Below are 11,078 nucleotides of genomic sequence, written 5' to 3' on the forward strand. Positions count from 1 at the left end.
CCCGGCCCCGGCCCCGGCCCCGGCCCGTGAGGGGAGGAGGCGCCGCCACCGCCCCGAGCTCGCAGCGCCGCCCGGCGGCCGCTGCACGGCTCGGTACGGCCCGGGGCTGCGGTGCCGCTTCAGCCTCGCCCGCTCCTTCCACGCAGCTCTCCAGCCCACCGTGCTGCTGCGTTCCCTGCCAGCTAACGAAGGGAAAACGCTGTTAATTCCTTGTACTCCCGACGTCAGTGGAAGTTACCTCAGAAGTCTTGTTTCTGCGAGGAAAGCAGTTGCTGGCCAGCCGGCGCTGTCCGTAGCAGCGCACCGCACCACAAGCCAGGGACTGCAAGCATCTCACAGAGGTGCCTGTTTCACACTTAAAATCACCGCAAGTCTTTGCACTGAAAATGAAATCACCTGCCTCGGTCGTGAGCATTCTCCGCTTCATCCAAAGCAGGGGAGAAGGCAGCGCCGCTTTCCGCACAGGCTCCTAGCGCTGCGCTTCAGCAGGGTGACTGCTGCCACAGCCCCAGCGCACGCTTCGGGCCCGTTCCACGCTGTAAAGAAGTGTCCATCCGTAACAGCTGCTGCTGGGCGGCATTTATAACGCAGGCAGTATTAAGCATCCTGGGGAGGCTGCCTTGTCCTCCAGGCGACAAACCCCAAATAGCCACCATTCCCAAGCTCTTCCAGCGCTCCATCCCCACCTTGTTTCAGCTCTGCGTGAAAGGTATCTCGTTACCCATGCTTACTCTGAGGTAATTTAGCATTCTCTATATAAAACGTGAATTAGCAGCCTACTGCTACACCTGACACTTTTTGCTTGGACCTGGCTTAATAAGAAACATTGGCACTGAAAGCTTTTTTTCTTCTTTCCCTAAAGCAAGCTAGTGCAATATAAAGGTTATCAGCACTCAAACCTGGGCTTTTTTTGTCCTTTTTACTCCATCTGCTGGAGTACCACAACCACTGTTGGCACAGCCTGCAGTAAATTAAAACGAAGAAAAAAATCTGAAAAAAAAAAAAAAAAAAACTGAAAAAATCTGAAAGACGTGCCTGGTCACAGAGGAGGAACCTGATCCACCAGGCAGAGCCTGGGAATTCTCTTCCGTAAGGAACACAAGGGCTCCTTTCTGGAAGCCCAATGGTATGTCCTGGACCACGTAAGAGATCAGGGGTAATCTGTACTCAGCACACAATCAAGCCTCTTTTGAATGCTAGGTATGACCCCCAGGATATTTAAGGGGGGGATTTCCAGCCACACTGCATCACTAACCGTGCCCTCTGTAGCATGCACGTGCCATCCGAAAAGGACGCAGGCAGAGACTACATCTGGCAGCAGCTTACAGCAGTTTCAGAGAGAAACGTGAGCACGGCTGGATGCCTGCTTTGTAGCTCCCAAATCACAGCCTCACCAGAAGCTGCGGCAGACAGCCGTATAAACCAGAGCAGGCTACAAGCTGCTTGCTTAGAGATGAGTGATTTGCCTCTTTCTTTCTTTTTTGGACATTTCCACAGCCTAAAGTCTGCTTTGCCAACCAGAACCAGCAGGAACAGAGCTGTCCTCCTGACGCACAGCCTACTTCATGCAAGAAAGCAGAACCCATCCCCCAAGACAGGGATGCCAAGGCAGCAACCCGAGGGCCACACCGCGTCTGTGTGGCTGTCACTGTCCCCCAGGAGAGCTGCCCTGCTGTACTCCTCAGCAAGCAGTCCCACAGCAGCCTCCTGCTGCTACTGGCCTTTAGGGAGCATCCTGCAGCCCCCCAGGACATGCCCTCTCCTAGGCAACTGGCTGTCCCCCTCTCTTGTGGCAGTCTGGGTGTTTCAAGTGGCTTGTCACACCTGGGGTGAGAGCAGAACAAAATCCAGCTGGCATTAACGCTGAGGATTTACTTCTTCCCGGTCACTCACCTGCTACTGCGTCTGCCTGGAGATGCGGTGTGCTGACCTTCTCGCTCACTTCTCCTCTCTGACCCAAAAACCTGTCTAAAATATCTTCCCCCGCAGAGACCACATTAACAACCAAGCTTTTGCTTCCCACAGCAGATTAAACACTCTCACAAAGCAAGGAAAATGGTTCAGCTGTGGTCAGTCCAGCTCACTCTAATTTATGGTACATTTTTGTACCTTTTAAATCTGAGTGCACTGCAGGTTACAAACCTTCTCCTGAGAAGCATCAGCAGCCTAGACCTTTTTTTTTTTTTTTCCCCCCATGCTTTTAAGTTCTGTCCTGAAGGGGGATGGATTATAGTTTCTTGATTACAGCCTTAAGGGCTACAGTTTCAGAAGGCAAGCAAGTCAGATACAAAAACAATCAGAAAACTGGCTGTTCTTCAGATTGCAAGGGCACACCTGGGGAGATTCTGGGTCCCGTTTTCACTGACAAACCACAAATCAAGCATACAACAGTCCTCAGTTTTATCTACAGCGGTATCTGGCAATAAGAAGAGCAGCAGTTAATGCCTAGAAGTATTTCCTGGCCAACCTCACAGAGAAAAGGCACGGAAACGCTGAAGCAGAAACTTTAAACAACAAAAACAGATCCACTGTGAAACAATTTCTACTGTATTTGCAACAAGGCAGCATAGTGACCCAGTCTCGGTCACATTCATGGCTCTAAAGCGAGGCTAACTCACTAGAAATGCAGAAATACCTGACGCGTTGCTAGGTAAAACTGGATGGGAGGTAGAAGTGCTCTCAAACACATTTAGCTGGTTTAACCATGCATTTAAATACATTCAGTAACATAATTAACAAGGCTGTACCTAAGGTAGATTTTTTTAATTCGTAACTTAAAATTACCTTTCAAAGGAAAATAAAATGGAAAAGCAAAAACTCTTATTTTCCTTGTTCCTAGGAAAACAAACCTTGTTTTTCCTGATCTTTCTTCTAGATGCCAAGGATAGTTACTGACTGACATGGTTTATTATTTCATACTTGTTTGGATATACAGTTCTCATATATGGAGAGATAAACATACTAGAGGACTGTGGAAATACACCCTCCAGCTGTTAAGACACTTCCCCAGTTCCACCACAATTCAGCATTTGTAAGACAAGTGCAAGCAGTCTTGCCGCAAGACTGAGCATAGAGAGTTAACAGTAACAGCCTCCGGCTTCTTCTGTCATGGCAAATGGCCACAGGTTTGAGCTCTGCCTGCACACCAGACATTGAACAGACAAGCTGCCAGTGGCTGGGAGAATTCTGGTTTTGTGTCTGGCAAACTGGAAAGCGAGGCCTCCCGGTGAATACAGCTCATCCTGCTCTCACCTGTGGCAAATGGAACTGCATCCGAGTTAGAATGGGCGAGGAGTGGTTCTGTACAGCCACGTCTCCTTCCTGCTTTGGAAAGCATCACTTAATTCACTGCTGAGATAGATCATCTGCTTTCTCCATCTGTGAATCTCAGAGGATTGTACTCCCACCTGTCAAAACACTGTCAACATTCAGTTTTGCCATAACGTCTCCGCTTTTTGCCAAACAGGGTCTTTCCCTTTTTGTCTCGTGGCAGCAATATGCCTTCAATTAGCCTGTCATTTTTCTCCATTGCAGCTAAGACCCACATAAGACAGCTCCAGGGTCCAACCTACCTACTGAGAGACAGGGTCACCCCAGGGGACATTTCCCCCTGTGCGTTAGCATTAAGCACAGGACAGCATCTGAGATGCAGCACTCTGAAGCAAATAACTTAGGGAGGGAGAGGACCCAACGCTGTGTGAGATTCAGAAGTCCTCAGATTAGGTGGTAGGGGAAAAATCTTCATTTTGAAACCATGTAACACCAGGGAGAAGAGTCTCTTTGTGTACTGGAAGACCAACATTACTGGTGAAATAGCTGCAATGCACTGGGCATACAGTGGAACACAGCCTGAAAATACTTGCAGCAAGGTAATTGTGGATATTCTTGTCCCATTGCATGTACTTTTCACGGAACTCTTTGATTTTATAACGTGTTTCTGTGGTTCCCCAAGCACAACAGGTATTGGTTTAATGACAGAGTTGCCCTGCACTGAGATTTCTAGCCACACGTAACATCTGCTCGTGGGGATTCTCCCTCCTCCATGCGTATGAACATAGCAAAGACACGGCTTTATGCTTTGTACGGTTGTCTGGCCTCCAAGACTCTGCTTAAAAGGAAAACATTTTCTTGGATCATGGATATTGGGCCAGGACTACTGTTGCAAACAAAAAATTACCCAGCACAAGTGCTGCAATCGATCTGTAGGTACATGCAAACTTCTTTTCAGACTAAAACCAAGCAGACTGTACTAATAAATCCTGCACATCTCATGCTGAGGCTTAACAAGTTGCTGCACACTAGGAATGATTATTCCTGCGTGGTGGTATGAAGTGATGTGGAATTTCTACAATGCATTTATCAAGATTTCTAATGAGGAGTTATGCTTTGCTATTGTTTTTTCCATTATTAGAAGCAGGTCTGCTATTTCCACTAGAATCTGAAAGAGTGAAAGCTGACAAAAGCTTACCAACAAAGCCAACAAAATATCGTGGTAAAAGAGGGGTTGCACAGAAAAATAAAAGCCAACGGAAGAATAAAAGAGGATGACCTGGGCCTTTAATAAAAGGCTGTGAAATCTTAGCAGAGACCTTATAAGTCCTAATACTGAGCAGCGCACAGGGAATTGCATATGAGGAAATTATTTGTTTCCTTTAATAACGTCCAATTCTCTCACCTTACTGATTTTCTTAAAGAAGAGGTTAAATGGGAACTGACCTTGCACGTATTAAAACCTTTTTGACTCCCCACAAAAGCGCAGACTGATGAAGAATGCAGTCAGACTCCTTGCTGGCTATTCACAGAATGGTAGCAACAAAGAAAGCATATAAGTAACGGGGAGAAGAGCAGCACGGAAAAATAAATGGCTAAAGAGCTCAGAAACAAAATGTTTCTGGAAGTTCCCTCCTAATCATTTTTGTAAGTCTGAGAGCTTTCCATTTCCCCTGCTTTCTAAAGAAAAGCGATCAACTTACCTCGGGCACATAAGGACAGTTTTATTTCCAACTTAATTGCAAGAAAAGCCTGCGGAAGGTAACCCAGCTGTGATGGATGTGACTGCACGCGCCAGACAGACGTTGCCAGCATCAGAGTTCTTCCTATGTTCCCCAATTGCTAACTACTCACTGGAGATTGTGTGTGTTTTATGTGCAGAGAAATAGCAATTTCTTTGTTCTCCAGCTTTATTACAACATAGCGAACTCTTTAGGAGTGCAATTTTTTGCCAACGAGACGCAAATTAATAACACATGTAGGTGGCACGTTTCTGCTTCCACCACAGGTGAGTGCGGTGCTTGTGAGAGATGCAATCTGCAGCCTTCTTAAACCAAGGACCTTGGATCTAGCCCCAGCTACGGCACTTTGAGCCAGCTGCAGCTCTACTGCAAGAAGCGAGGCTACAGTGATGTAACTGGTGCCTCAGCCAAACCTTTAACTCTATCCAAATAGAAACGGAGCAAACATCAATGCACCTTTCCTATGCACTGCCCTATTAACTCATCATCAATGCACTTACTCAAGCTGTTACAGTACCTGCTTCAATCCAAGGACTGACTTCAGTGTCAGCACTAGACTCTGTCAAAACACGACTTCCACGAATACTGCCAGCACTCACTGTGCACAATTTCACTGTTCTCTGTGATATTACTCCGTGTAACATGTAGATTATCATTTCTACACTAACTAAATGTACGCGTTATAAACAAATGCATTTTTGATGTTCAAAGCCTGCGTCAGCCCAGTTCCACTGCTCCAGAAAGACACTCTAAAATCCAGAACAGCTTCCTAACAAAGATCTCTACATTCGCAGCACCTGGCATCGTGCCCACTTCCAACATGATGCAGAAAAGGCACAGGGAGATAAGGACATAAGCCAGAGCACCATGCCAAGCTGCGAGGATCTGCAGAGCGCAGGACAGGTGAGGTTTGCTGTTCCAGGGGTATTACCCGGCAGCACACAACGGTTCCAAAGGTCCCGTACCATGTGCACAAACAGATGTTGCGAACGGACACTTGCTAAACTAGCTGGCTACTTGCTTTAGACAGTCCTGAACAAATATAAATTGAAACAACCTGTAGGACGCGTTATCTCTGAAGTAACTAAAGATGTTTGGTTGACTTTGGACTAACTTACCCAACAGCTTCCACACAGAAAAAGCACACATGAAATAAACTGATTTACTGCTTTAATATAAAATACAAATAGAAAGGGTCCGTACACGACCCTGCGGTTTCTGTAATGAGTCTCTGCAGGAAAGCACAATTCAGACAGAGAAAATAGCTAGAAAGCTGCAGTTTCATCTGCATAATTCATCTGTGAGCTCTGAAGCATCCACTTAAGGGATGAATTACTGTTTCTGACATTAAAAAAAAAAAAAAAAGCAACCTTTCCTTCAGCGCATCACCCATCCCAGGAGCCAGTGGAAGTCACAACCTTTGAACTTAGTAGAGCACAAGGCCTGGTCCCCCTGTACCTTCAGAAATGCTGAGAAGCAGATGAGGAAATAAGGCGTCTGCCCCTCCTCTCCATCTCATTTGCTGCCTAGGCCTCTGCAAAAAGAATAAGAAGAGCCCAAACTAGCCAAAGTTACTTGCTGTATTGCCTCAAATCTATCAGTTGCATCAGCAAGGACGATGTCAGAAAACCTTTTACGGCAGGATGCATGATGAGGGTTACTGCACCACACTTCGCTGGGAAACATTTTGTTTAATGGTTTAGCATCCCGCTAAGCACGCTGTCAGAGTCCACAACCTGCTGGCAAGGCCGCAGAACTGTTGAAACAGGACAACAAGCAATGTGAAAAACCAACAGCGAAGCAGATACTGAGGACACATACGCTACTCACGCCCTTGAAAAGAACACTCAAGAAAGTTGCTGTGATTTGATGCAGGGACTTCACATCTGGAAGAAAACACATTTTCCAAGGTGCCACGGGGCAAGAATTGAGGCTGGTAACTTTATCAACAGAGCACACCAGAAGAGACAGAAAGTCTCCAGAAGGCTGAGTTCTTTCTTGCAAACAAAGCTGGTAGACTTGAAGTAAAACTCGTAGGCTATAATGAATGCTTTTGACTGTAGAGAGAAAAATGAATGGCTTGACTCCAGAAACTGTCTCTGCCTACATATAGAACGAGGTCTGTAGGAGATCCTTATTCAGCGACTTTACTACAAAAGACATTAATTTACATTTTCTTGTTTAAAGAACAGATAACTTTCTCCCATGTGGGAAATTCCTGCAGACCCAGGCTTGGAGGAATGAATGAGCACTGCAAAGAATTCCATACATTGCATACAGACCCTGGCGACTGGTGCCACGCTAAGGCCTCAAAGATCATAAGGAAAATGCAGCTTTTTCAGGGCAGAGGCTAGGATATCAATGCCTATTAGTCTGCAGCTGCCCACCTCCTGACAGTGTAGTTTGAGATGTATGAGCTCTTAATCAAGCTCAGATGAAAGGAAAGGTTCCTTTTAATTGCTATCAATGTTAATGAACAACTCAGTCTTGTTTAAACATCCAGACAGTGATATGGGTGAATATCTGAGTTTATCGTGTCCTCAATCTTTTGAACAGCTAGGTTTTATTTGCTAAGCATTGGTCAGGCCGAAAGGAATGAGCTTACCCTGAGAGGGATTGGCTGAACTTGAGGTCTGGACTTTAGATAACCAAATGTTTGGGATTTGATGCAATTTTGCCTCAGCCACCTTTGCAGAGTTTTGGGCTGTCTTTGCAAACTGAGCAACTAAAGAAAATTGTCGTGGCACTGTCATGTTAAACAGAAACACACGTTCTCACTCCAAAAGGCTTTTACTTGGTGGTTCTGTATCTAAAAGATAAAAAGAAACGCTGAATCTTTGTGCTAAAGGTAAAAATACAAACAGAAATGGATGTGCTAGTATTAGCTATGGTTTTGCTAGTTCCTAGGAGCAAAGGATTCCAAATTAAAAGCCACACTGGGAAAAAAGAAAAAAGTTATCACACATCAGTTTTAAAAACAAAGTCCTTCATAAAAGCATTGGAAGAATTAGTCCCTTTGCCTCATTTCTGCTGCCTACAGCGGCAATATTGTTAAAAAAAAAAAAAAAAAGCACAAAGACATTTAATCTAAACCAAAATGTTATCTATGCATTTTTAACCAGGATAATGCTTCTACCACCATTAGATTTTTACAAGACCTCTTGATTTTACACTTTTCATATATAGCAATTCAGATCGTGCATCAAAATACCTTCTGTGAAATTAGAATAGCCCTGTGTAATGACTAAACAACTGCAACAAGGGTTTTCAAATGCTTACTCACTTGCCTGCTCCATGTACTGTTGCACAACAGCTTCTCATCAATTTATTAATCATGGACATATCACTGTTGAAATATTCAGTATGTTGCACTGGGGCTTCCCGCTCGTCCCCCCAGGGTAAACTCCGTTCCTGTTGCTCTGGCTCACTCAGCTTCTGTATTATTGACTTCTTCAATAATACGGCAGCTTTATCTTTCAGGTTTTTGAAGAAAAAAGTTGCACAGGAAAGATGAAATACCTACTAACGCGTTCAGCTGCCTGCAGAAACAAAGTTCCATCCTCTGCAAGCAATATTCAGCTAACTCCGGGGTAAGTGCACTCTTACTTGCCAGTGATATTCATTCAGTCCCCTGCATCCTTTCCAACTGGTGTGGAAGGGTTGCAGCTGCTTCTGCAGCCTCTTAGCCTTTTCAGCTCTCACTGAAACAAAACTTTTGGGAAATTTAGTGGAATTTGTGTTCAGCGAATAATCTGTTTTCTGGAAATCACCCTCTAAGACTGGAGTGTTATTGGTATCAGACGGTGGGTGACTTCACCTTTGCAGCTGAATTACGACTTCCTCAATAGTTCCTAGAATAGTTTTGTCTCGATGCTTAAGAATAAAATCTAAGTTAAACTTCCTGATCCACATGGTAGGATCATGTCCCTGCTTCACACAGGATTATATTCACCACTGCACTGATATCCATCACAAGAATGTCACCTACCACTTAAATAGCAAAGGTTTCCTCTAGGGGACACAGCTTGCCTATCCTCATTAGCAGGAGACCATGATAGAGCAGAGGAAGCTGCTCTCCTAAAAAGATATTTTCCTAAAGGACCCACAGAAACACAAGCTAAGTAAGAGAAAGGAGAAAAGAAACAGCCTGCCCCCAGCTGCCAGCTGGCCTTTTCAACTTCATCTAACACCTACCAGCTACAGCAGCTGGATCCGTGGCTGGGAGCCTCCAGTCACGGCAGATGGGAGCTTGGCAAGTGGCTGCAGAGCCCAGGTTGTCCCACAGCCCTGCAGTTCTGCTGTGCTTCTGGCCCGCCCAGGTGTAACGAGGGCTGCTTGCGCCAGCTGAAGGCACGATCTGGTCTCCACTGCCGACACGGTCCCTCAGAGCTCGTGATGTGAGGCACAAGCACTCCCGGTTTAATATCAAGCAGCTCGTAATTTTAACTAGGGAGACCACGCACACATACATCCTTGTCTTGCCAGTAAATAAAAGATTGAGTAACGCTGAACACTGCTCTTAGACTTCACATTGTTTCAGTTGTCACTTGCTTTAAAGAAAAAAAAAAACAAAACTTTTTTTATTTGAAGAGAGAAATCCTGCCCATCAACATATCCCCCCCATTACCCGTGTTACGACATCTTAAGCAGCACCTCCACGTGATTTTTCTTCTTTCTTTGACAACCAGTTAGCTATAGCTGATTTCAAACACCGCAGTAATCTATGGTAACTCCTTTTATTTGCACAAGGGATGTGTCACATACTGCCTTCTCACACAGCTAGAATATGTGATGTTCTCTTTTTTCAGCATGCTCTTCCGAAAGAAGAAAGTATTACATATTCCAGCGCCACGGGATGCCAAGCACAGACATCTCCTGAGCAAACAAAATAAGTTACTCATTATAATGTAACTATAAAGACAAGAACATGAGATTACAAGAAAACATCCTCTACACAGCTATAAACACTAGCTGCAAGGCTTACTATTCACCACCAGAACATCTTTCTGCCGGGCTTATCCTGATCCCTTCTCTTCACGTTGCTAAAGCAAGCAGATTTTTTTTTCCATCATTATGGAACTTCTGTGCACTATTTTTGCGGAGAGGAAGGGACACGTAAATGAGACACCCGCTCAAAGTCAATCAAAACGACCACTGGATCATGTGCTCCGTGTTTTAAGGTCTGACACCCCCCCCCAAAAAAAAAAAACACAAAACCAAGCAAACAAAAAAACTCAGAAGCAAATAGCCTGGGGAATTTCTGCTTTGGCAGGTCTAGCATGAAGCATTAGCCAAACACATTGCTACTGGCATCCATTCTTGGAAATTGTAAGCCAGCGAAATCATAGCTTGCTCCAGTATAATTAAAACAGACACTCAAAGGGGGGATTGCCAGGCTAAGTTAAGAAATTATACAAAATACATTTTAACAATCAAAATGTCTTGAGCAATCAAGAGCGGGGAAAATAGTGTTTCTATGCTTTGAAACTAAATCAGGAAAATTGAAAACATTGCACATAGTAGTAATTAGATGACAATTCTCCCTTAGGCCCTCAAACAGTCCAATTGAGCTAGTACCGTGCATTAAATCTCATGTTCTGTAGGTCTTATTTTTTGCAAGCCATGCACCTTTTGCAAGTCTCATGACACTTTACAAAGAACTGTAAGCCACCAGCCAAGCTCTGCATAAATGCATGCCATTTTCTCCAGAACATCGTTAGACCTTTTTGATGTCGCTGCTCAGATGGGTAAGCTTTAACATCTACAAGGAACACGTTATTGCCATCGTCCACTCTGCGTGCTTCTCTGGAGCTTCTTCATCTTGGTTGCGGAGGGGAAAAAAGCCATTAAGCAATTTAATGACTGGTTAAGGGTAGCTCATGTCTAAAACCATTACGGTCATCTCAGCTGTTCTTGTCAAGCTCCATATGGCCTCTGTAGGAAACAATTACAACTTTACAAGAAAAAGAGTTTCAGCCCAGCTTGTTCAATTTTTAACGGAGTTTGGACATGTCAGTTCATTCTGCTATTTTGAAGTCACTTTCCTCATTTTTTAATGACTTTAAA

This window comes from Oxyura jamaicensis, chromosome 7, assembly GCF_011077185.1.
Source record: "Oxyura jamaicensis isolate SHBP4307 breed ruddy duck chromosome 7, BPBGC_Ojam_1.0, whole genome shotgun sequence".
NCBI lineage: Eukaryota > Metazoa > Chordata > Aves > Anseriformes > Anatidae > Oxyura > Oxyura jamaicensis.